This window comes from Mustelus asterias, chromosome 23 (genome assembly GCF_964213995.1).
Source record: "Mustelus asterias chromosome 23, sMusAst1.hap1.1, whole genome shotgun sequence".
NCBI lineage: Eukaryota > Metazoa > Chordata > Chondrichthyes > Carcharhiniformes > Triakidae > Mustelus > Mustelus asterias.
The window spans coordinates 70,638,555-70,660,593 of record NC_135823.1 but is presented as its reverse complement, the minus strand read 5'-3'; positions in this window follow the sequence as shown (position 1 = coordinate 70,660,593).

Sequence of the window (22,039 nt, the reverse complement as noted above, 5' to 3'; positions counted from 1 at the left end):
GAGATGAACAGAACGATCGATGTTTTACATTTATTTCAATCCTATTTTAACAGCTGCAGCACAGGGAATAATATCTAGCGAGAAACACAGAGTAAGGGGATAAAGAAAAACGAAAATCTTTGTAAACGATTGGATTCAGAGCCATGAGAGCCTCGCCATGCCTGTACAGCTGACCAATAGCAGTGAACACAACACCATGAAAACCTGAGATGTGAGACGATAGAAACATAGGAATTAGAGACAGGAGTCGGCAAATTCAGCCTTTCAAGCCTGCTCCGCCATTCAATCAGATCATGGCGGATCTCCCCCTGGTCTCAAATCCACTTGTTCCCCAGTTCCCTTTACCCTGTTTTTTATTAGAAATATATCTATCTCCCTCTTGAAACCATTCAATGATTCAGACTCCACCGCGCGATGGGGCAGCGAGTTCCACAAATTCACCACCCACTGCGAGAAGTAGTTCCTCCTCATCTCAGTTTTAAATCCACCGCCTCTCAGCCTATAACCGTGACCTCTTGTTCCAGATTGCCCCATAGGGGGAAACATTTGGTCTACATTTACTTTATCAATCCCTTTTAAAATGTTATATACCTCGATCAGATCCCCTCTTGTCTTCTAAACTCCAACGAGTACAAGCCCAAACTGTTTAATCTCTCCTCATGCGTCAACCCTTTCATTCCCGGAACCAAACGATGCTGTATTGTAACAACTACCAGGATCTTTCAGTTTTAATTTTCATAAAGTAGAATATTGATAGAATTCCTCCAGTGCAGAAAGAGGCCATTTGGCCCATCGAGTCTGCACCGACCACAATTCCATCCAGGCCCTATACCTCCCCTTAACTCCACGTATTTACGCTGTTAGTGCCCCTGACACTAAGGGGCAATTTAGCATGGCCAATCAACCTAACCAGCAGGACTTTCAGACTGTGGGAAGAAACCGAAGCACCCGGAGGAAACCCACGCAGACATGGGGAGAACGTGCAAACTCCACACAGACAGTGACCCGAGGCCGGAATTGAACCCGGGTTCCTGACACTGCGAGGCAGCAGTGTTAACCACCGTGCCACCATGCCGCTCCATGAACTTTGTACTCATTTGACAAGGAATGCAATGTTGGAGAAAAGATACTTCTTAATTTTTGGAGACCTATGTGTTGAGGGTGATGTATCCATCCATAATGTTGTAGGGAATTCTCAGCATGACCTTCACAAAGAAAGGCAGCGCTGGGATCCATACCAGGTTCCACAGTGACATCTTTTATTTGGAGCGAGTGAATGAATCTAGAGGGAAGGTTGTGAGAATATGTTCAGTCAGGTAGGAGTCTGGTGGGTGGAGATGGCCTGAAGCAGTGAGGAGGTTACACGCTATTCTTGTGGGGGAGAAGTGTGTAGAGGGGCAGACAGTTCATTGCAAACACAATGCAGTCCCAAAAACACTCACAAAGCTCAGCACCATCCGGGACAAAGCAATCTGATCAGCTCCCCATCCCCCTCAGGGACAATGAGTACGTACCATACAACCACCAACCCTCAGCAATGTCTCCCCAGGACACAGTAAGAAGTTTAACAACACCAGGTTAAAGTCCAACAGGTTTATTTGGTAGCAAAAGCCACACAAGCTTTCGGAGCTGCAAGCCCCTTCTTCAGGTGAGTGGGAATTCTGTTCACAAACAGAGCATATAAAGACACAAACTCAATTTACATGAATAATGGTTGGAATGCGAATACTTACAACTAATCAAGTCTTTAAGAAACAAAACAACATGAGTGGAGAGAGCATCAAGACAGGCTAAAAAGATGTGTATTGTCTCCAGACGAGACAGCCAGTGAAACTCTGTGGGGGTTACAAATAGTGTGACATGAACCTAATATCCCGGTTGAGGCCGTCCTCGTGTGTGCGGAACTTGGCTATCAGTTTCTGCTCAGCGACTCTGCGCCGTCGTGTGTCGCGAAGGCCGCCTTGGAGAACGCTTACCCGAATATCAGAGGCCGAATGCCCGTGACCGCTCGACAATCACCAGGCAAGACTGTTCTCTTCCTGTTGGGAAGCACTTCAGCAGTCACGGGCATTCGGCCTCTGATCTTCAGGTAAGCGTTCTCCAAGGTGGCCTTTATGACACACGACAGCGCAGAGTCGCTGAGCAGAAACTGATAGCCAAGTTCCGCACACATGAGGACGGCCTAAACCGGGATGTTGGATTTATGTCACATTATCAGTATGCCCGTGACCGCTGAAGTGCTCCCCAACAGGAAGAAAGCTTGTGGCTCGTGCTACCAAATAAACCTGTTGGACTTTAACCTGGTGTTGTTAAACTTCTTACTGTGTTTACCCCAGTCCAACGCCGGCATCTCCACATCACCCCCAGGACACAACAGGGTAGAATTTGAACACTGTTACTGTTGCAGTTCACCCCTCACCCCTCTATTGGCCGGCTTATATTGATTCCATTTCTGACAACATCTCAACTTTAAACATTCAATTCCTTCACCCACTCTGCACGGTGGCAGCCGTGTGTACCATCGACAAGATGCACTGCAGCAATTCACCAAAGCTGCTTCGAAAGCACCTTCCAAACCCACAAACTCTACCATCTAGAAGGACAAGGGCAGCAGATACATGGGAATACCACCACCTGGAAGTTCCCCTCCAAGCCACTCACCATCCTAACTTGGAAATATATCGCCGTTCCTTCACAGCCGCTGGGTCAAAATCCTGGAATTCCCTCCCTAACAGCACGGTGGGTGTACTTACATCACATTGCAATGGTTCAAGAAGGCAGCTCACATCCATGAAATGAAAAAGAAAATACATAACCATCTGCCTAATACTGAAGTCAGCGATCGATTTGAAAGTTTTTAATTGGCCTGGGGAGTTGCTGGCCATGCGCTGTCTGTCACAGTAATTTTCATCCCGCTACCCGATACAGGTGCTTTAGTAGAAACCACAGATATAAATATCTACACAGTCTGAAAACCTGTCAGAGTTGATGTTTCTTGAAGCAGGTGAACAGAAGTTGAACTGTGTTCAGGCCTTGGGTGGAGAGGACACCTCCATTAGCAGCCCACTTTTAACATCGGGCACCCCTCCCAAAACTCTGGCCCCTACAGGCCCTCTCTCATCCCCACCCCACTGAATTCATTCTGCCATCCCCAAGGGCCTCCTCTTTCCTCACCCCTCCGCCTGAGACCTCCACATCTACCTGGTCCTGGACTCCCTGGATGGGTGCAACTCCCACAACGCTCAGGAAGCTTGACATCATCCAGGACAAAGCAGCCCCATTTGATTGGCACCACATCTACAAACATCCACTCCCTCCACCACTGATACACAGTGACAGCAGTGTGTACTATCTACAAGATGCTCTGCAGGAACTCACCAAAGCTTCTTCGACAGCACCTTCCAAACCCACCACCTCTACCACCTAGAAGAACAAGGGCAGCAGATACCTGGGAACACCACCACCTGGAGGTTCCCCTCCGAGTCACTCACCACCCTGACTTGGAAATATATCACCGTTCCTTCGCAGCTGCTGGGTCAAAATCCTGGAACTCACTCTCGAACAGCACTGTGGGTGTACCTACGCCACACAGACTGTGGCGGTTCAAGAAGGCAGCTCACCATCACCTTCTCAAGGGCAGTTAGGAATGGGCAATAAATGCTGGTCTAGCCAGTGACACCCACATCCTGTGAGTGAATAAAGGAAAATGCAAACCCAGTCCTGTCCATGCTGCTGGGACCCGGGGACTGGTGGCCAGTCAGATTGGCCGGCAGCTCTTTGAAGTGGGACTTCCTCCTAAGTAAGGAGTGGCAGTCACGTCTCCAGCCAATTACTGCTGGAGTAATGGTGGGGGGGCCGGGGGTGGGGGGGTGGATGTTGAACAGCGAATAGCGAACTATGTTTGTGGCAAAGGACAGTTTTGGATATCAATGCATGGGGAATTCTTTCACTGCTCTGGGAGCTGGGAAAAGTTGTGTTTTGATTAATAAATACAAAGATTAATCACTTGATTGATCGTGAGATTTATAGAAATTGCTGCTCACATTTTTACTCAAATGTGGAATTCCTCAAAATATTCAGTTAACAAAACTGGATCCTAATGTTAACAATAATGCAGCTGTATAAGGTGCTGGTGAGGCCACACCTGGGTACTGTGTACAGTTTTGGTCTCCTTACTTGAGAAAGGATATACTGGCACTGGAGGGATGCAGAGGAGATTCACTAGGTTGATTCCAGAGTTGAGAGGGTTGGCTTATAAGGAGAGACTGAGTAGACTGGGGCTATACTCATTGGAATTCAGAAGAATGAGGGCAGATCTTATGGAAACATATAAGATTATGAAGGGAATAGATAAGGTAGAAGCAAGGAAGTTGTTTCCACTGGCGGGTGAAACTAGGGGGCATAGCCTCAAAATAAGGGGAAGCTGATTTAGGACTGAGTTGAGGCGAAACTTCTTCACTCAAAGGGTTGTGAATCTGTGGAATTCCCTGCCCAGTGAAGCAGTTGAGGCTACCTCGTTGAATGTTTTTAAGGCAAGGATAGATAAATTTTTGAACAGTAAAGGAATTAAGGGTTATGGTGAGCGGGCGGGTAAGTGGAGCTGAGTCCATGAAAAGCTCAGCCATGAATGGCGGAGCAGGCTCGAGTGGCCAGATGGCAAACTCCTGCTCCTAGTTCTTATATTCTTATAATAGTTGACACGGATGAAAGGCAAAAACATTTATATTTGACAATATGTGAATATAAAACAAAGAATTATTCATAGAATAGAAGAATAATAGAATCCCTACAGTGCAGAAAGAGGCTATTTGGCCCATCGAGCCTGCACTGACAACAAACCCACCCTGGCCCTATCCTGTAACCCCACGTATTTACCCTACTAATCCCCCTGACATATCAGGACAATTTAACCTGGCCAATCCACCTAACCTGCACATCTTTGAACTGTGGGAGGAAACCAGAGAAACCGGAGGAAACCCAGACAGACACGGGGAGAATGTGCAAACTCCACACAGACAGAGACCCAAGGCCAGAATTGAATCCGGGTCCCTGGTGCTGTGAGGCAGCATTGCTAACCACTGTGCCACTGTGCCACCCATTAAATGGACTAACCTATACTGGGTGATTTTTATATTTTTAACATGCAGTCTCTGGAATAACCTCTTTGGGATTTTTGATTGGTGGACAAAGGAGGGGCCGTAAGGAGCTGAAAGGGAAGTTCATTCGTTCAGACAAAGTTTGTCGGAAAACCCTAGGCTGAAGATGCATCAGCTGATGACCCTCTCCCCCAGGGTCCAGTTCCACCAGAATCACCAGCCGATGAACCTCTCCCCCCGGGGTCCAGTTCCACCAGTCTGCTTTCTGTTGTTCTTGCATCCTTTCTAGTTAGTTTAATAAACTCAGCTAACCCCAGGCTTTAGGCCTTGACATGGGGATTGGTTGGTGAATATTAATGGCGAAATTAATCAGCATAATGTGACTCGTGAAAATGCTTCAAAAAAACGGCCCACGGCAAATTTTATGAAACAGAATTGGAATAGTTATTAACCATTAACTCTCACTCTTCAACCTTCCTTTAGGCTCGGAACGTTCTGAGGGAGCGTTCTTTTGGACAACAGCGATAAAAAGCAGTCTCGAGCGGCTTTCTCAGAAATTTGCAATATGGAATTCTGACAGGTTAAAATTTTAAAGCTACATTTGCGGTATTATTGCGACTGATTTTACATTCTGGTGAATATCCAATGGTTTCACATTGTGTCCCTGCGCCACTTGATCTCACTGCCAGTTTTCATTGACAGCCAATGGTGAACCTTGGCCTGTTTGTCACATGGACAAGTCACCTGCAGGGCAGCGTGAGTGGGAATGTGGCATTGTAAGGATTCTAGGATTCTATGAAATAGGGTAGAGAAGGGCTAGTCTGCCCAGAGAGCCTCAAACACTCGCAATCCCCTGCCAGAGAAAAAAATCTCCCCTTCTCTGTCTTAAATGGGCGATCCCTTATTTTTAAGCGTTGGCCCCGAGTTTAAGATTCTCCCACGAGAGGATACATCCTCTCCGTATCCGTCCATGCCAAAACCCCGCAGGATCTTCTATCTCACCAGAGTTTGAGCAGAAATTCAAAAATGTAAACAATCAGCTTTGAATGAAATCTGTCAAATCCCTCTTTGTCTGTTGGCTAAATTAGTCCTGAGGTCAACTGGCCAATTCTGATAAAAAGGCTCCTCTCTGAGTCTTCATCTCAAATACAACTTCAAGAAGATGTTTAATTTAACCACCGTTGAGAATTAGTACAAAATCAAAGTATAAAATAATGAACAAGGAAGGATAAGTTCTGCATATTTCCTGTATTTACACATTTCCATTTTGCAATGCACCAGTATTCGTAGAATCGTAGAATCCCCAGTGTGCAGAAGGAAGCCATTCGACCCATCGAGCCTGCACCCACTCTGCACATGTTTTCTAGATGCTAAACTCAGAATTCCCTCCATAAATCTATCCGTCTCTCCAACTCTCCCTCCTCTTTCAAAATGTTCCTTCAAACCACTGCCTGGGATTTTCTGGCCCTCCCATAAGACCATAAGACATAGGAGCAGAATTAGGCCACTCGGCCCATCGAGTCTGCTCCGCCATTCAACCATGGCTGATATTTTTCTCATCCCCATTCTCCTGCCTTTTCCCCATAACCCCTGATCCCCTTATTAATCAGGAACCTATCTATCTCTGTCTTAAAGACACTCAATGACCTGGCCTCCACAGCCTTCTGCGGCAAAGAGTTCCACAGGTTCACCACTCTCTGGCTGAAGAAATTCCTCTTCATCTCTGTTTTAAAGAATCGTCCCTTTAGCCTGAGGTTGTGCCCTCTGGTTCTAGTTTTTGTTACTAGTGGAAACATCCTCTCCACGTCCACTCTATCCAGGCCTCGCAGTACCCTGTAAGTTTCAATAAGATCCCCCCTCATCCTCCTAAACTCCAATGAGTACAGATCCAGAATCCTCAGCCGTTCTTCATACGACAAGCTCTTCATTCCAGGGATGATTCTTGTGAACCTCCTCTGGACCCTTTCCAAGGCCAGCACATCCTTTCTTAGATACGGGGCCCAAAACTGCTCACAATACTCCAAATGGGTGTGGTGAACCATAGATGGTTACCACTATGGGTACTTGTACATATGTTACTCTTGTTACTGTTGGGGTTAGGGTTGGGGTGTTCCACCTGTTATCATTGTTTATGTGGTACACTCCGTTCGGCTCCGCCTTCTTACAGGAGTATAAAGGTCACTGCTACTTCCTAGTAGCCCTTAGTCTGGGATAGTATTGTTAAGTAGAGTGCTCCAATCTTGTTGTGAATAAAAGCCTTTATTCCCGGGTACGTCCTAGCCTCCCGTGTGAATCAATCGCGCATCAATGGGGTCTGACCAGAGCCTTATACAGCCTCAGAGATACATCCCTGCTCTTGTATTCTAGCCCTCTTGACATGAATGCTAACATTGCATTTTCCTCCTGAACTTAAGGTTAACTTACTAAGAACCCTGTGGTAGGTTTGTCCGCGGTGGATGTGGCGTGCCATTGGCCGCAGGAGGGATCTTCTGGTCCAGCTGAGGCTTTTGTGTGGCTCACCATCCCACAGTCAGAGAACCCACTGCTAGGAGGTCAACTTGGATGGGACCGGGTGATCCCACTGCCAGGAGGGCCTGGAAAATGCCACCCTCGGTCTGTGACAAAGCTTTCGGTCAGTCGCAGGGGAGGCTGAACTTACAGAGAGGATTGTGGGAAAGGCCATGGGTGCACCGGCAAAAGGCCGGCATATCCGACTCAAATTCTCAGCGGGACACTGTCCTGGGAAGGTATTGGGAAGCTTAGGCATACCTTAGGTGCTCAGATTGCTCCTGTATTATCAATAGGGCAGCACGGTGGCACAGTGGTTAGCACTGCTGCCTCACAGCGCCAGGAACCCGGGTTCAATTCCGGCCTTGGGTCACTGTCAGTGTGGAGTTTGCACGTTCTCCCCGTGTCTGCGTGGGTTTCCTCCGGGTGCTCCGGTTTCCTCCCACACTCCAAAGATGTGCGAGTTAGGTTGATTGGCCATGCTAAATTGCCACTTCACCTCGGGGTACTAGCTAGGGTAAATATGTGGGGCTATGGGGATAGGAGCTGGGTGGGATTGTGGCTGGTGCAAACTCGATGGGCTGAATGGCCTCCTTCTGAATAGGGATTCTATGAAAGCACATTACCCACGGGAATACCTGAGACAGAATAACAAGTGGACAATGTGACAGTGAAATTTATACGTGGAGACTTGAGTTTAGTTGTAAGTGTTGAACTGCGATCAGTTCAGGAACAGCAAACTATTATTTAAGTGGTTACAGAAGTGCAATTATTATACAGTGAGTAATAATCTGGGTTATGTGATACCAGAGGCCATTTCAGCTAATGGTACAAAACCTCTCAACTTACCAAGGAAGCTTTGCAGTTTCGTGAGTAACTGCTGTTTTATACGGAGCCAGAATCAAATCTTCAAGACAATCTCCCGGTTAGATGTGAACGAACAAGTGGAAGTTGTCAAACTCCTTGATGAAGGACTTTGCTGACCCATCATATTAATGTGCTGGGAAGCTGGCATCTGGCAATGCAGCGCTTCACTAATGCTTTTCATTGGCATTTTGTTTAACATGAACTGGATTGGTACACTGACTCTCCCCGAGGCACACAGGTCAACAGGCTGTCTCTCAGAATCACTCACTGGTTGGAGTCAGGGTCCAGTTACAGGCTTACCTTTCTTCTCCAAGTACAGTAAAATGCCAAGGCTTTTGCTGCGGGTAACTTTAAACTGTTGGGAAATGTGGATCTGGTCCTGAAGTAAACTTCCCTGAATGATATCAGCAAGCAAGGTCACTGAGCTGCTTTACTGATTCCCTTTAGAGTGAGTTTATCCAGCGGCTTGTTCGTATCTTACAGCATTCAGAGTCACGGAGAGCCGGGAGGAGGGGGCAGAAAGCTGAAACTGGTAGGCTCAGCAATCTGGAGGAGAGATTGGGGGATTGGGGATGTCAGCGGTTAGCAAAGCTTAGAGACTGGGGAATGATTTAGGCATTGGAGAGTGCAGTCGAGGAATGTGGTCGGGGACAAGGGGGAGAAAGAGCAAAACTGGGGAAGGGGGTCATGTTATCAAGCGGAGGTGGACCCCCCCCCCCCCCCCCCCCCCCCCCGGTTGAGAACTGACACCGAAACACCCAAAGAGGAATACCTCGCCTTATAATCTGTAAGAAGTGTGTGTGAAGTGGTGTGACCCGCTCTTCAGCAACTGCCGCTTCTCTTATACCCGTGATGACATATCAATATTTCCCACAATAGGGTTGGTTCTAGGTTGTGAAAACCATCAGATTTAGATTTAATAGGTTCTTGGTATCTAAGTGCCTGATTCATATTGATTGGCTAAATTCGAAAGTCTGTTGTCTTGGTAATACCGCTGCTTGGCCTTTCGATATAAATATTTCAGTCTGGGCTCTCTGTGCACTTGCATTTTAAACCTCTAAGCACAGAAAAAGCACCACCTTTTAACGGGATCATGCAATGCTTCCCCCCCTTCTCCCGAGTGTTTTACAATTTCACAAACACCAAATTCTAACTTCCTACTTCCCAATCCACAATTACTCTCCCCAACTTCCCCAACATTCAGGACTGGGGAAGAGGCAGGGAATGAAATTTGAAGATTGTCAGAAAGAGAGAGACTGGGATTGGGGTCCAGGGAGAGAGGGAAAGTAGGGATTCGGTTTGGGGATGAGAAGGAGACGGAGATTTGGAACGGGGATCATAGAGTGAGGTGGCGAGAGAGAGATGGGCTTAGGGATTTCGGGTAGGGAGCGAGGGAGAGTGGGCAATGAGGTGGGCCTGGGGGTGAATATTTTCAGTTGTGTTAGGTATAACAGGAGCAGCATTGAGAGAGAACACAGCAGTGAATGTATGAATGAAACCAGGGACTCACTGCGGGTGAGTAAGGAGTAAATGGATAGGATCGAGGATTCTCATTGCAACAGAAAGGGAAATAAGAAAAGTGAGAGGCGGAGAAATCAAACGCCAAACAGGGCCGCAGTGAAAAATAGCGGGAACAGGACAGAATTCTCCAGCCATTCACAACCTCACTGCCTCTGCCAGTGAGGATGGGGAATTTGGCACTCAGCGACATCTCTGTTCACTGCAGCGGGACCGGAAAATCCCACCAGTGTGAACAGCTGGAAAATTCCGCCTGTAATGTTAAAGAACAAGCCTTAAGGCTTTGTGCCTTAATACACAGGGCATTTGCAATGACGTGGATTAATTAGCCAGACAAATAGATGTAAACGGGTATGATTTGATTTGATTTGATTTATTATTGTCACATGTATTAACACACCGTGAAAAGTATTGTTTCTTGCGCACTATACAGACAGAGCATACCATTCATAGAGAAGGAAATGAGCGAGTGCAGAATTTGGTGTTACAGTCACAGCTAGGGTGTAGAGAAAGATCAACTTAATGCAAGGTAAGTCCATTCAAAAGTCTGACAGCAGCAGGGAAGAAGCTGTTCTTGAGTCGGTTGGTACATGACCTCAGACTTTGGTATCTTTCTCCCGACAGAAGAAGGTGGAAGAGAGAATGTCCGCGGTGCGTGGGGTCCTTAATTATGCTGGCTGCTTTACCGAGGCAGCGGGAAGTGTAGATAGAGTCAATGGATGGGAGGCTGGTTTGCGTGATGGATTGGGCAACATTCACGATCTTTTGTAGTTCCTTGCGGTCTTGGGCAGAGCAGGAGCCATACCAAGCTGTGATACAACCAGAAAGAATGCTTTCTATGGTGCATCTGTAAAAGCTGGTGAGAGTCGTAGCTGACATGCCAAATTTCCTTAGTCTTCTGTGAAAGTAGAGGCGTTGATGGGCTTTCTTAACTATAGTGTCAGCATGGGGGGACCAGGACAGGTTGTTAGTGATCTGGACACCTAACAACTTGAAGCTCTCAACCCTTTCTACTTCATCCCCATTGATGTAGACAGGGGCATGTTCTCCTTTACGCTTCCTGAAGTTGATGACGATCTCCTTTGTTTTGTTAACATTGAGGGAGAGATTATTGTTGCCGCACCAGTTCACCAGATTCTCTATCTCATTCCTGTTTTCTGTCTCATCATTGTTTGGGATCTGACCCACTATGGTGGTGTCATCAGCAAACTTGAAAATTGAGTTGGAGGGGAATTTGGCCACACAGTCATAGGTGTATAAGGAGTATAGTAGGGGGCTGAGAACACAGCCTTGTGGGGCACCGGTGTTGAGGATGACCGTGGAGGAGGTGTTGTTGCCTATCCTTACTGATTGTGGTCTATCGGTTAGGAAGTTCATGTAGCTGGAAAGCTGATGTAGTTGGGATTACAGAGACATGGCTGCAGGGTAACCAGGGATGGGATATTCAGTATTTAGGAAGGACAGACAAAAAGATAAAGGCAGTGGAGCTGCATTGCTGGTTAAAGAGGAAATTAACACAATAGTCAGGGAGGATATTAGCTCCGATGATGTGGAATCTGTGTGGGTAGAACTGAGAATTACTGGCAAAATATTTAGTGGGAATTGTATATAGACCCCCAAACTGTGGTGGTGATGTTGGCACTAAACAGGAAATTACAAGTGCATATGATCAAGGAACATGTATAATTATGGGTGACTTTAATCTATATATAGATTGGGCAAGTCAAATTAGTAACAATACCATAGGGGAGGAATTCCTGGAGTGTCTACGGGATGGTTTTCTGGACCAGTACATTGAGGAAACAATTGGCGAACAGGCCATTCTAGACTGGGTATTGTATAACGAGAAAGGAATAATTAACAATCTAGTTTGTGAGGACCCCCTTGGGGATGAGCGACCATAATATGACAGAATTCTTCTTCAGGATGGAGAGTGAAGTAGTTGATTCGGAGACTGGGGTCCTGAATCTTAATGAAGGAAATTACGATGATATGAGGCGTGAGTTGGCTATGATGGATTGGGAAATGTTACTTAAGGGGATGATGGTAGAATGGCAAACATTCAAGGAGTGCGTGAGTGAACTCAACAATCGTTTATTCTTGTCAGGCACAAAAGTAAAACTGGGAAACTGGCCAAACCATGGCTTACAAGAGAAATTAGAGATAGTATTAGATCCAAAGAGGAGGCATACAAATTGTCCAAGAACAACAACAGACCTGAGGATTGGGAGAAGCTTAGAATTCAGCAAAGGAGGGCCAAGGGACTGATTAAGAAAGGTAAAATAGAGAACAAGAGTAAACTTGCGGTATGTGAAAAGAAAAAGATTGGTGAAGACAAATACCTACAGTCAGAAACAGGGGAATTTATAATGGGGAACAATGAAATGGCTGAGTAACTGAATACATACTTTGGTTCTGTCTTCACAAAGGAGAAAACTAATAATGTACCAGAAATGTTGGAGAACTCAGGGTTTAGTGAGAGGGGGGAACTGAAGGAGATCAGTAATAATAGAGAAATGGTGCTGGGGAAATTGATGGGAATGAGGATTGATAAATCCCCAGGGCCTGATAATCTACATCCCAGAGTACTTAAGGAAGTGGCTCTAGAAATAGCGGATGCATTGGTGGCCATCTCCAAGGTTCTACAGACGCTGGAACGGTTCCTACAGATTGAGGATAGCTAATGTAACCCCACTATTTAAAAAGGGGGGAGGAGAGAAAATAGGGAATTACAGACCAGTCAGCCTGACGTTGATATTGGGGAAAATGCTGGGGTCCATTATCAAAGATTTTATAGCAAAACACCTGGAAAGCAGTGAAGGGATCGGACAGAGTCGGCATGGATTTATGAAAGGGAAACCATGCTTGACAAGTCTACTGGAATTCTTCGAGGATGTAACTAGGAGAGTTGATGAGGGGGAGCCAGTGGATGTGGTTTATTTGGATTTCAGAAGGTTTGCGACCAAGTCCCACATACGAGATTAGCATGCAAAATTAAAGCGCATGGGATGGGGGTTAGTGTATTGAGATGAATTAAAAACTGGTTGGCAGACAGGAAACAAAGACTAGCAATAAAAAAGTGTTTTTCCAATTGGCAGGCAGTGACTAGTGGGGTGCCACAGGGATCGGTGCTGGGACCCCAGCTATTCACAATGTATATTAATGATTTGAATGAGGAAACTAAATGTAATATTTCCAAATTTGCAGATGACACAAAGTTGGGTGGGAGGGTGAGCTGTGAGGAGGATGCAGAGATCCTTCAGTGTGATTTGGACAAGCTGAGTGAGTGGGCAAATGCATGGCAGATGCTGTGGATAAATGTGAGGTTATCCACATTGGTAACAAAAACAGGAAGGCAGATTATCTGAATGGCTACAGATTGAGAGGGGAATGTGCAACGAGACCTGGGTGTCCTCATACACCAGTTGCTGAAGGTAAGCATGTAGGTGCAGCAGACGGTAAAAAGGGCAAATGATGTGTTGACCTTCATTGTGAGAGGTTTCGAATACAGGAACAGGGATGTTTTTGCTGAAATTATACATGGCCTTGGTGAGGCCACACCTGGAATATTGTGCGCAGTGTTGATCTCTTTATCTGAGGAAGGATGGTCTTGCTATAGAAGGACTGCTAAGGTTTATCAGACTGATTCCTGGGATGGCAGGACTGATATATGAGGAAAGATTGAGTCGGTTAGGATTGTATTCACTGGAGTTTAGAATAATGAGGGGGGGATCCAATAGAAACCTATAAAATTCTGGCAGGACTGGACAGGGTAGATGCAGGAAGGATATTCCTGATGATGGGGGTGTCCAGAACTAGGGTTCATAGATTGAGGATACAGGGTAGACCATTTAGGACAGAGATGAGGAGAAATTTCTTCACCCAGACAGTGGAATTCTCTACCACAGAAAGCAGTTTAGCCAAACGTACATTTTCAAGAAGCAGTTAGATGTAGCACTAGGGGTGAAAGGGATCAAAGGAAATGGGGAGAAGGCGGGGTCAGGCTATTGAGTTGGATGATGAGTTGCAACCATAATGAATGGTGGAGCAGGCTTAAAATGCCGAACGGCCTATTCCTGCTACTAGTTTCAATGTTTAATCATGGGAGAAAGAATGTTCTTGAACTGAGAGCTATTAACCAGTGTGCTGCTTCACCACAATTTCCTTGTTTTCATTCTTTCACAGGACATGGTCATTTCTGGCTCGGCCAGCATTTATGGCCCATTCCTGATTGCCCTGGAGAAGATGGTGGTGAGCTGCCTTCTTGAACTGCTGTAGTTCCTGTGGCGGCATGGTGGCACAGTGGTTAGTCCCTCACAGCGCCAGGGACCCAGATGCGATTCCCGGCATGGATCACTGTCTGTGTGGAGTCTGCACATTCTCCCCGTGTCTGCGTGGATTTCCTCCGGGTGCTCCCGTTTCCTCCCACAGTCTGAAAGACGTGCTGGTTAGTTGCATTGGCCATGCTAAATTCTCCCTCAGTGTACCCGAACAGGCGCCGGAGTGTGGTGACTAGGGGATTTTCGCAGTAACTTCAGTGCAGTTTATTTGGTGTAAGCCGACTTGTGACACTAATAAATAAAGTAAAGTTAAAGTTTATTTATTAGTAACAAGTAAGGTTTACATTAACACTGCAATGAAGTTACTGTGAAATTCCCCTAGTCACCCCAGTCCGGCGCGCCTGTTTGGGTCAATGCACCTAACCAACACGTCTTTCAAAACGTGGGAGGAAACCGGAGCACCCGGAGTAAATAAATAAATAAAACTGCAATGCTTGTTGGGCCAGCTGTTATTCTCTGTGCTATACCTTATTAAATGTTTTGAAATTGTCCAGCAGATATTTTTTTTCATGTTCTTTGAGGCAAGACCACGAAAGTCAGTGTGAAGCAGTTAGTTAGTGAGCTGCCAGTTCTCGTTTCTCACTGTAATGTCTTCCAGATGCTATGTCTCTGCTTCTGGGAGAGGTCACATTGCTGCTTGCTCGAGTGTGATTGAATAGCACTGCAGGGGCAGGCTTGGTGTTTGTCTCCTGGACCCGACCACTTCCAATGTTCTAAGAAGCAGTAAGAGGAGCAGGACTCTTCCGCTGTCGCCACTGTGGACAGCCTGCCCAGCGACAGCACACGTTATCAGCTCAACAGATGTACCAAACACTCCACAACGGCGCGATGACTAAGACACGGCCAGAAGCAACATGGTGAACAACTCTTGGCAAGAACATGTTTCCTTGTAAATTTGAGAAATCTCACTGACTTCATCTCCCGTGGGCTCTCTAACCCGTCCAGTGGGACATGAGGATTGGGAATAACGTTGGCCTGGGAACCAGCAGCCAGTTTGTTGGCATTGTGTTTTTATGGGGACTGGTGGTCTGACTGTGTTTCCAGTATTATTCTACTTCTCTCTCTCTGAGATCACTTTCACCAGGATATTGCAATTTGATTTGATTTATTATTGTCACATGTATTAACAGTGAAAAGTATTGTTTCTTGTGCGCTATACAGACAAAGCATACCGTTCATAGAATACATGGGGAGAAGGAAACGAGAGAGCGCAGCGTGTAGTGTTACAGTCATAGCTAAGATGTAGAGAAAGATCAACTTAATGCAAGGTAGGTCCATTCAAAAGTCTGACAGCAGCAGGGAAGAAGCGGTTGGTATGTGATCTCAGACTTGCTGCAATATCCCCCATTTTCTTGTCTGTTTCTTTGTGAGGTCCTCTCCCCTTTCTCTTCACTCTTTGTAGATAGTTTAACTGAACATTCTCTGGGTTCACAAGCATCATTCCAGTAGTCTCCCCATCAAAGTAATCAATTCTCTTCCTTGGTGGAATTTAATGCCCCTCCCTGAGGCAGTTGTCAAGGCAGAGAGCATTTTATCAGGTGTGAAGGTGGCAGATGGGACCCCCCACTCCCCCACCCACCTTCCTGTATCCACCCTGATTAAATCCAGTGTGAGAAGCCTCAAGGAGACCCTTCCCACCTCCTGCCAATTGAGTGCGCAGGCACATAGGCCATCAGCAACAATTGGCTGGCCAAATCATAGAGGACATTTCTTCACTTGGTTGCAATAGTCAGAGGAGCGACCATCCTTAATGGATCCGCACTTGCGAAAACCAAACAAAATATTTACCGTGAGATTGGGCAGCATTTGCTGGACAATCCTGAGTGTGCCAATAGCGAGACTAACAACCGATTTAAGGTAATGGGGTTCTGGGGAAAGGGCCTGGGTGGGATTGTTGTCAGTGCAGGTTCGATGGGCCGTATGGCCTCCTTCTGCATTATAGGGTTTCTATGATTCTATAATCAAACTCATAATGTGGCTCATTTTCACTTGCTGGGAGTGACATGTATTGATTAGCAGGGACCCATTCTCTGTAAACAAGAGGAATAGGTCCAAGTTCTGTGCCTTTTTCAATTACCCATGAGCTTAGGGACTGTGTAGTTCCCTGTTGCTTTCTCCATGGCAACACTTCAGCCAATCAGAGTCTACTTGCCAATCAAATAGCACCTGTTTCTCCTATGGTGTAAATTGTTGCGATGATTTGAAGTTTGGCATTCTTGTGTTTGTTCTGATGTTCTTGTGTATCACAGGGATCAGTGCCAGGACTCCAGCTGTTCACCATATATATATTAATGATTTAGATGAGGGAACTAAGTGTACTATCTCCATATTTCCAGATGACACAAGGCTGGGTGGGAGGGTGAGCTGTGTGGAGAATGCAGAGATGTTTCAGCGTGATTTGGGCAGGCTGAGTGAGTGGGTATCTGCATGGCAGGTGCAGTAGATAAATGTGACGTTATTCACTTTGGAAACAAAAACAGGAAGACAGATTATTATCTGAACGGCTATTAATTAAGAGGGAAGTGTGCAGCGAGACCTGGGTGTCCTCGTACACCAGTCACTGAAGGTAAGCATGGGCAGGTGGTAAACAAGGCAAATGGTATTTGGCCTTCATAGCAAAAGGATTGGAGTACAGGAGCAGGGATGTCTTGCTGCAATTATGATGTGGAGATGCCGGCGTTGGACTGGGGTGAACACAGTAAGGAGTCTAACAACACCAGGTTAAAGTCCAACAGCTTTATTTGGTAGCAAACTCCACTAGCTTTCGGAGCGCTGCTCCTTCGTCAGGTGAGTGGGAGTTCTGTTCACAAACAGGGCATATAAAGACACAAACTCAATTTACAGAATAATGAATAATGATTGGAATGCAAGTCTTTACAGCTAATCAAGTCTTAAAGGTACAGACAATGTGAGTGGAGAGAGGTTAAAGAGATGTGTATTGTCTCCAGACAGGACACCCAGTGAGACTTTGCAAGTCCAGGCAAGTTGTGGGAGTTACAGATAGTGTGACATGACCCCAAGATCCCGGTTGAGGCCGTCCTCATGTGTGCGGAACCTGGCTATCAGTCTCTGCTCAGCGACTCTGCACCTCAGCACCTCACTGTACCGCAAGCTCACGGATAACCTCACGATGCTCCACTTCTCCAGCTTCCACCCTAAACACGTTAAAGAAGCCATCCCCTACGGACAAGCCCTCCGAATACACAGGATCTGCTCGGATGAGGAGGATCGCAACAGACACCTCCAGACGCTGAAAGATGCCCTCATAAGAACAGGATATGGCGCTCGACTCATCGATTGACAGTTCCGACACGCCACAGCGAAAAACCACACCGACCTCCTCAGAAGACAAACACGGGACACGGTGGACAGAGTACCCTTCGTCGTCCAGTACTTCCCCGGAGCGGAGGAGGTACAACATCTCCTCTGGAGCCTTCAACATGTCATTGATGAAGACGAACATCTCGCCAAGGCCATCCCCACACCCCCACTTCTTGCCTTCAAACAACCGCACAACCTCAAACAGACCATTGTCCGCAGCAAACTACCCAGCCTTCAGGAGAACAGTGACCACGACACCACACAACCCTGCCACAGCAACCTCTGCAAGACGTGCCGGATCATCGACACGGATGTCATCATCTCACGTGAGAATACCATCCACCAGGTACACGGTACCTACTCTTGCAACTCGGCCAACGTTGTCTACCTGATACACTGCAGGAAAGGATGTCCCGAGGCATGGTACATTGGGGAAACCATGCAGACGCTACGACAACGGATGAATGAACACCGCTCGACAATCACCAGGCAAGAATGTTCCCTTCCTGTTGGGGAAGCACTTCAGCAGTCATGGGCATTCAGTCTCTGATATTCGGGTAAGCGTTCTCCAAGGCGGCCTTCACGACACATGACAGCGCAGAGTCACTGAGCAGAAACTGATAGCCAGGTTCCGCACACATGAGGACGGCCTCAACCAGGATCTTGGGTTCATGTCACACTATCTGTAACTCCCACAACTTTCCTGGATTTACAAAGTCCCACTGGCTGTCCTGTCTGGAGACAATACACACCTCTTTAACCTGTGCTTAATGCTCTCTCCACTCACAAAGAACAAAGAACAATACAGCACAGGAACAGGTTCTTCGGCCCTCCAAGCCCGTGCCGCTCCCTGGTCCAAACTAGATCATTCTTTTGTATCCCTCCATTCCCACTCCGTTCATATGGCTATCTAGATAAGTCTTAAACGTTCCCAGTGTGTCCGCCTCCACCACCTTGCCTGGCAGCGCATTCCAGGCCCCCACCACCCTCTGTGTAAAATACGTCCTTCTGATATCTGTGTTAAACCTCCCCCCCTTCACCTTGAACCTATGACCCCTTGTGAACGTCACCACCGACTTGGGGAAAAGCTTCCCACCGTTCACCCTATCTATGCTTTTCATAATTTTATACACCTCTATTAAGTCTCCCCTCATCCTCCAAAGGCACATTGTCTGTACCTTTAAGACTTGATTAGCTGTAAAGACTCGCATTCCAATCATTATTCATTATTTTGTAAATTGAGTTTGTGTCTTTATATGCCCTGTTTGTGAACAGAACTCCCACTCACCTGATGAAGGAGCAGCGCTCCGAAAGCTAGTGGCATTTTCTACCAAATAAAGCTGTTGGACTTTAACCTGGTGTTGTGAGACTCCTTACTGTTGCTACAATTACATAGGGCCTTGGTGAGGCCACACCTGGAATATTGTGAGCAGATTAGATCTCCTTATCTGAGGAAGGATGTTCTTGCTCTAGAGGGAGTGCAAAGGTTTAACCAGACTGATTCCTGGAATGGTGGGACTGACATATGAGGAGAGATTGAGTCAGTTAGAATGGAGTTTAGAAGAATGAGGGAGATGTAATAGAAACAAATAAAATTCTAACAGGACTAGACACGGTAGATGCAAGGAGGATGTTCCCGATGGTGGGGGTGTCCAGAACCAGGGGTCACAGTCTGAGAATTCAAGGTAGAGCGTTTAGGACATAGCTGAGGAGAAATTTCTTCACCCAGAGAGTGGTCAGCCTGTGGAATTCTCTACCACAGAAAACAGCTGTGGCCAAAACGTTGCGTGATTTCAAGGGGACGAAGGGGATCAAAGAATAAGGGGGAAAGGGGGGGGATCAGGATATTGAATTCGATGATCAACCATGATCAAAATGAATGGCGGGGCAGGCTCGAAGGGCTGAATGGCCTCCTCTTGCTCCAAGTTTCTATGTTTCTTCCATTTAACTCCAGTTCATTCGGGTGTGTAACCCCATTGGAAATGTTGTTTTCACACATGGTTTCACTGAGAGGGATATCCAACACATTCTGACTTCACTGTGAGTCGAGTGTTTCCCGGGCATCCGAAACCCAATGGTGAAAGAGAGACGCAAATACGGGGGAAATCGAGAGGCTGAATCAATCTCATTCGAATACTGCGATAGATACTCCATACTCACAGCTCTGATATCCAGCAGTGGGAAAGGGTTTTTTTTTGTTCACAAGTACTCTTCCTGAGAGTTCCCCTTGGAGAGTTTCCCAATGAAACCAGCTGCTGTGGTTTTTCTGTTCAAGCTCTGAGTTAAACTTCCAGAGAGCATCTGAAATTTCTCCTTATGATCCGACCTGTCAATGTCCAAATGGATCCGGTCTGGAATGGGCAGATGTCCTTGGAGCCTGTGTGGTTGAGCAGGTTAAAATTGCTCAAAGGTGGGCAAATGCTTTGGGTCATTTTAATTGCCCGCTATCCTGCTTTGTACCAGCTAGTAATTGCTGAAATTACCCGCTAACTTTCCCTCCAGCCAGCGGTTTAGTTTAGAACATGATGAACTATCTCAGCATTACAGAAATCCAGATGTGCGCACCACCCGTCGACAAAAATATAGAATAGTCGTTGATGAAGTAAAGCGATTTCCCACTCAAATCTGAAATGGTTTCAGGGAAATATTACAGATAATTTGCATTGTGGACGGGCGATATGAGAGTTATTGCCCCCAGTTAATGGACTTTCACAAATTGACTTCTGTTATTTTCTTTACATTGTAGAAATTCAAAAATATAATTGCTGAATTGCACACACACACATAGATATCATTATAAACTGACTGGCGAGAAGGCAAAAAAATGTCAACAAAACGAAGGAGATTGTCATCGACTTCAGGAAGCGTAAAGGAGAACATGCCCCTGTCTACATCAATGGGGACGAAGTAGAAAGGGTCGAGAGCTTCAAGTTTTTAGGTGTCCAGATCACCAACAACCTGTCCTGGTCCCCCCATGCCGACACTATAGTTAAGAAAGCCCACCAATGCCTCTACTTTCTCAGAAGACTAAGGAAATTTGGCATGTCAGCTACAACTCTCACCAACTTTTACTGATGCACCATAGAAAGCATTCTTTCTGGTTGTATTACAGCTTGGTATGGCTCCTGTTCTGTCCAAGACCGGAAGGAGCTACAAAAGGTTATGAATGTAGCCCAATCCATCACGCAAACCAGCCTCCCATCCATTGACTCTGTCTACACTTCCCGCTGCCTCGGCAAAGCAGTCAGCATAATTAAGGACCCCATGCACCCCGGACATTCTCTCTTCCACCTTCTTCCTTCAGGAAAAAGATACAAAATTCTGAGGTCACGTACCAACCGACTCAAGAACAACTTCTTCCCTGCTGCTGTCAGACTTTTGAATGGACTTACCTTGCATTAAGTTGATCTTTCTCTACACCCTAGCTATGATTGTAACACTATCCCCAAAGGTAGGGGAATCTAAAACTAGAGGGCATAAGTTTAAGGTGAGAGGGGAGAGATACAAAAGTGTCCAGAGGGGCAATTTTTTCATACAGAGGGTGGTGAGTGTCTGGAACAAGCTGCCAGAGTAGTAGTAGAGGCGGGTACAATTTTGTCTTTTAAAAAGCATTTAGATAGTTACATGGGTATGATGGGTATAGAGGGATATGGGCCAAATGCGGGCAATTGGAATTTGCTTAGGGGTTTTAAACAAAAAGGGCGGCATGGACAAGTTGGGCCGAAGGGCCTGTTTCCATGCTGTAAACCTCTATGACTCTATGACTACATTCTGCACTCTCTCTTTTCCTTCTCTATGAACGGTATGCTTTGTCTGTATTGCGTGCAAGATAAAGTACGTTTCACTGTATGTTAATACATGTGACAATAATAAATCAAATCAAATCAAATCAAAATGGGGATGAGGAGCGTATCAGCCATGACCGAATGGCGGAGCAGACTCGATGGGCCGAATGGCCTAACTCTGCTCCTATATCATAGCAGCTTATAACCTTTATAATAACTCCACCTACCAATGAAATCATCCTCTTTAAATATATCCATTGTAAAGTTCCTGTGTAGAGTTTACTGTGCATCCTTGATTGAATAGAGTGTTTATATTTCACATATAAAGATGATTGTAATAGTAAAATGGATCCAATGAAAATTGCCTTTCACATTCCAATTACTTTTCTTAGAAATTTAGGCTGAAATATGAGGTACCGTAAAGCGAGGCACAAAGTGCTCTCTGACACACACCAACGTCCTTTACTATGTTATTGCTTCATCCTGGCATGAAATATTAAAGCCCTGTCATATCATCTGGAGACGGTGGAGGGTCACCTCAACCTGTCTCCAAGCCTGCTGCCAAAACCCTTTCCTTGGGGTGTAATTAAATGAGGGCAAAAAG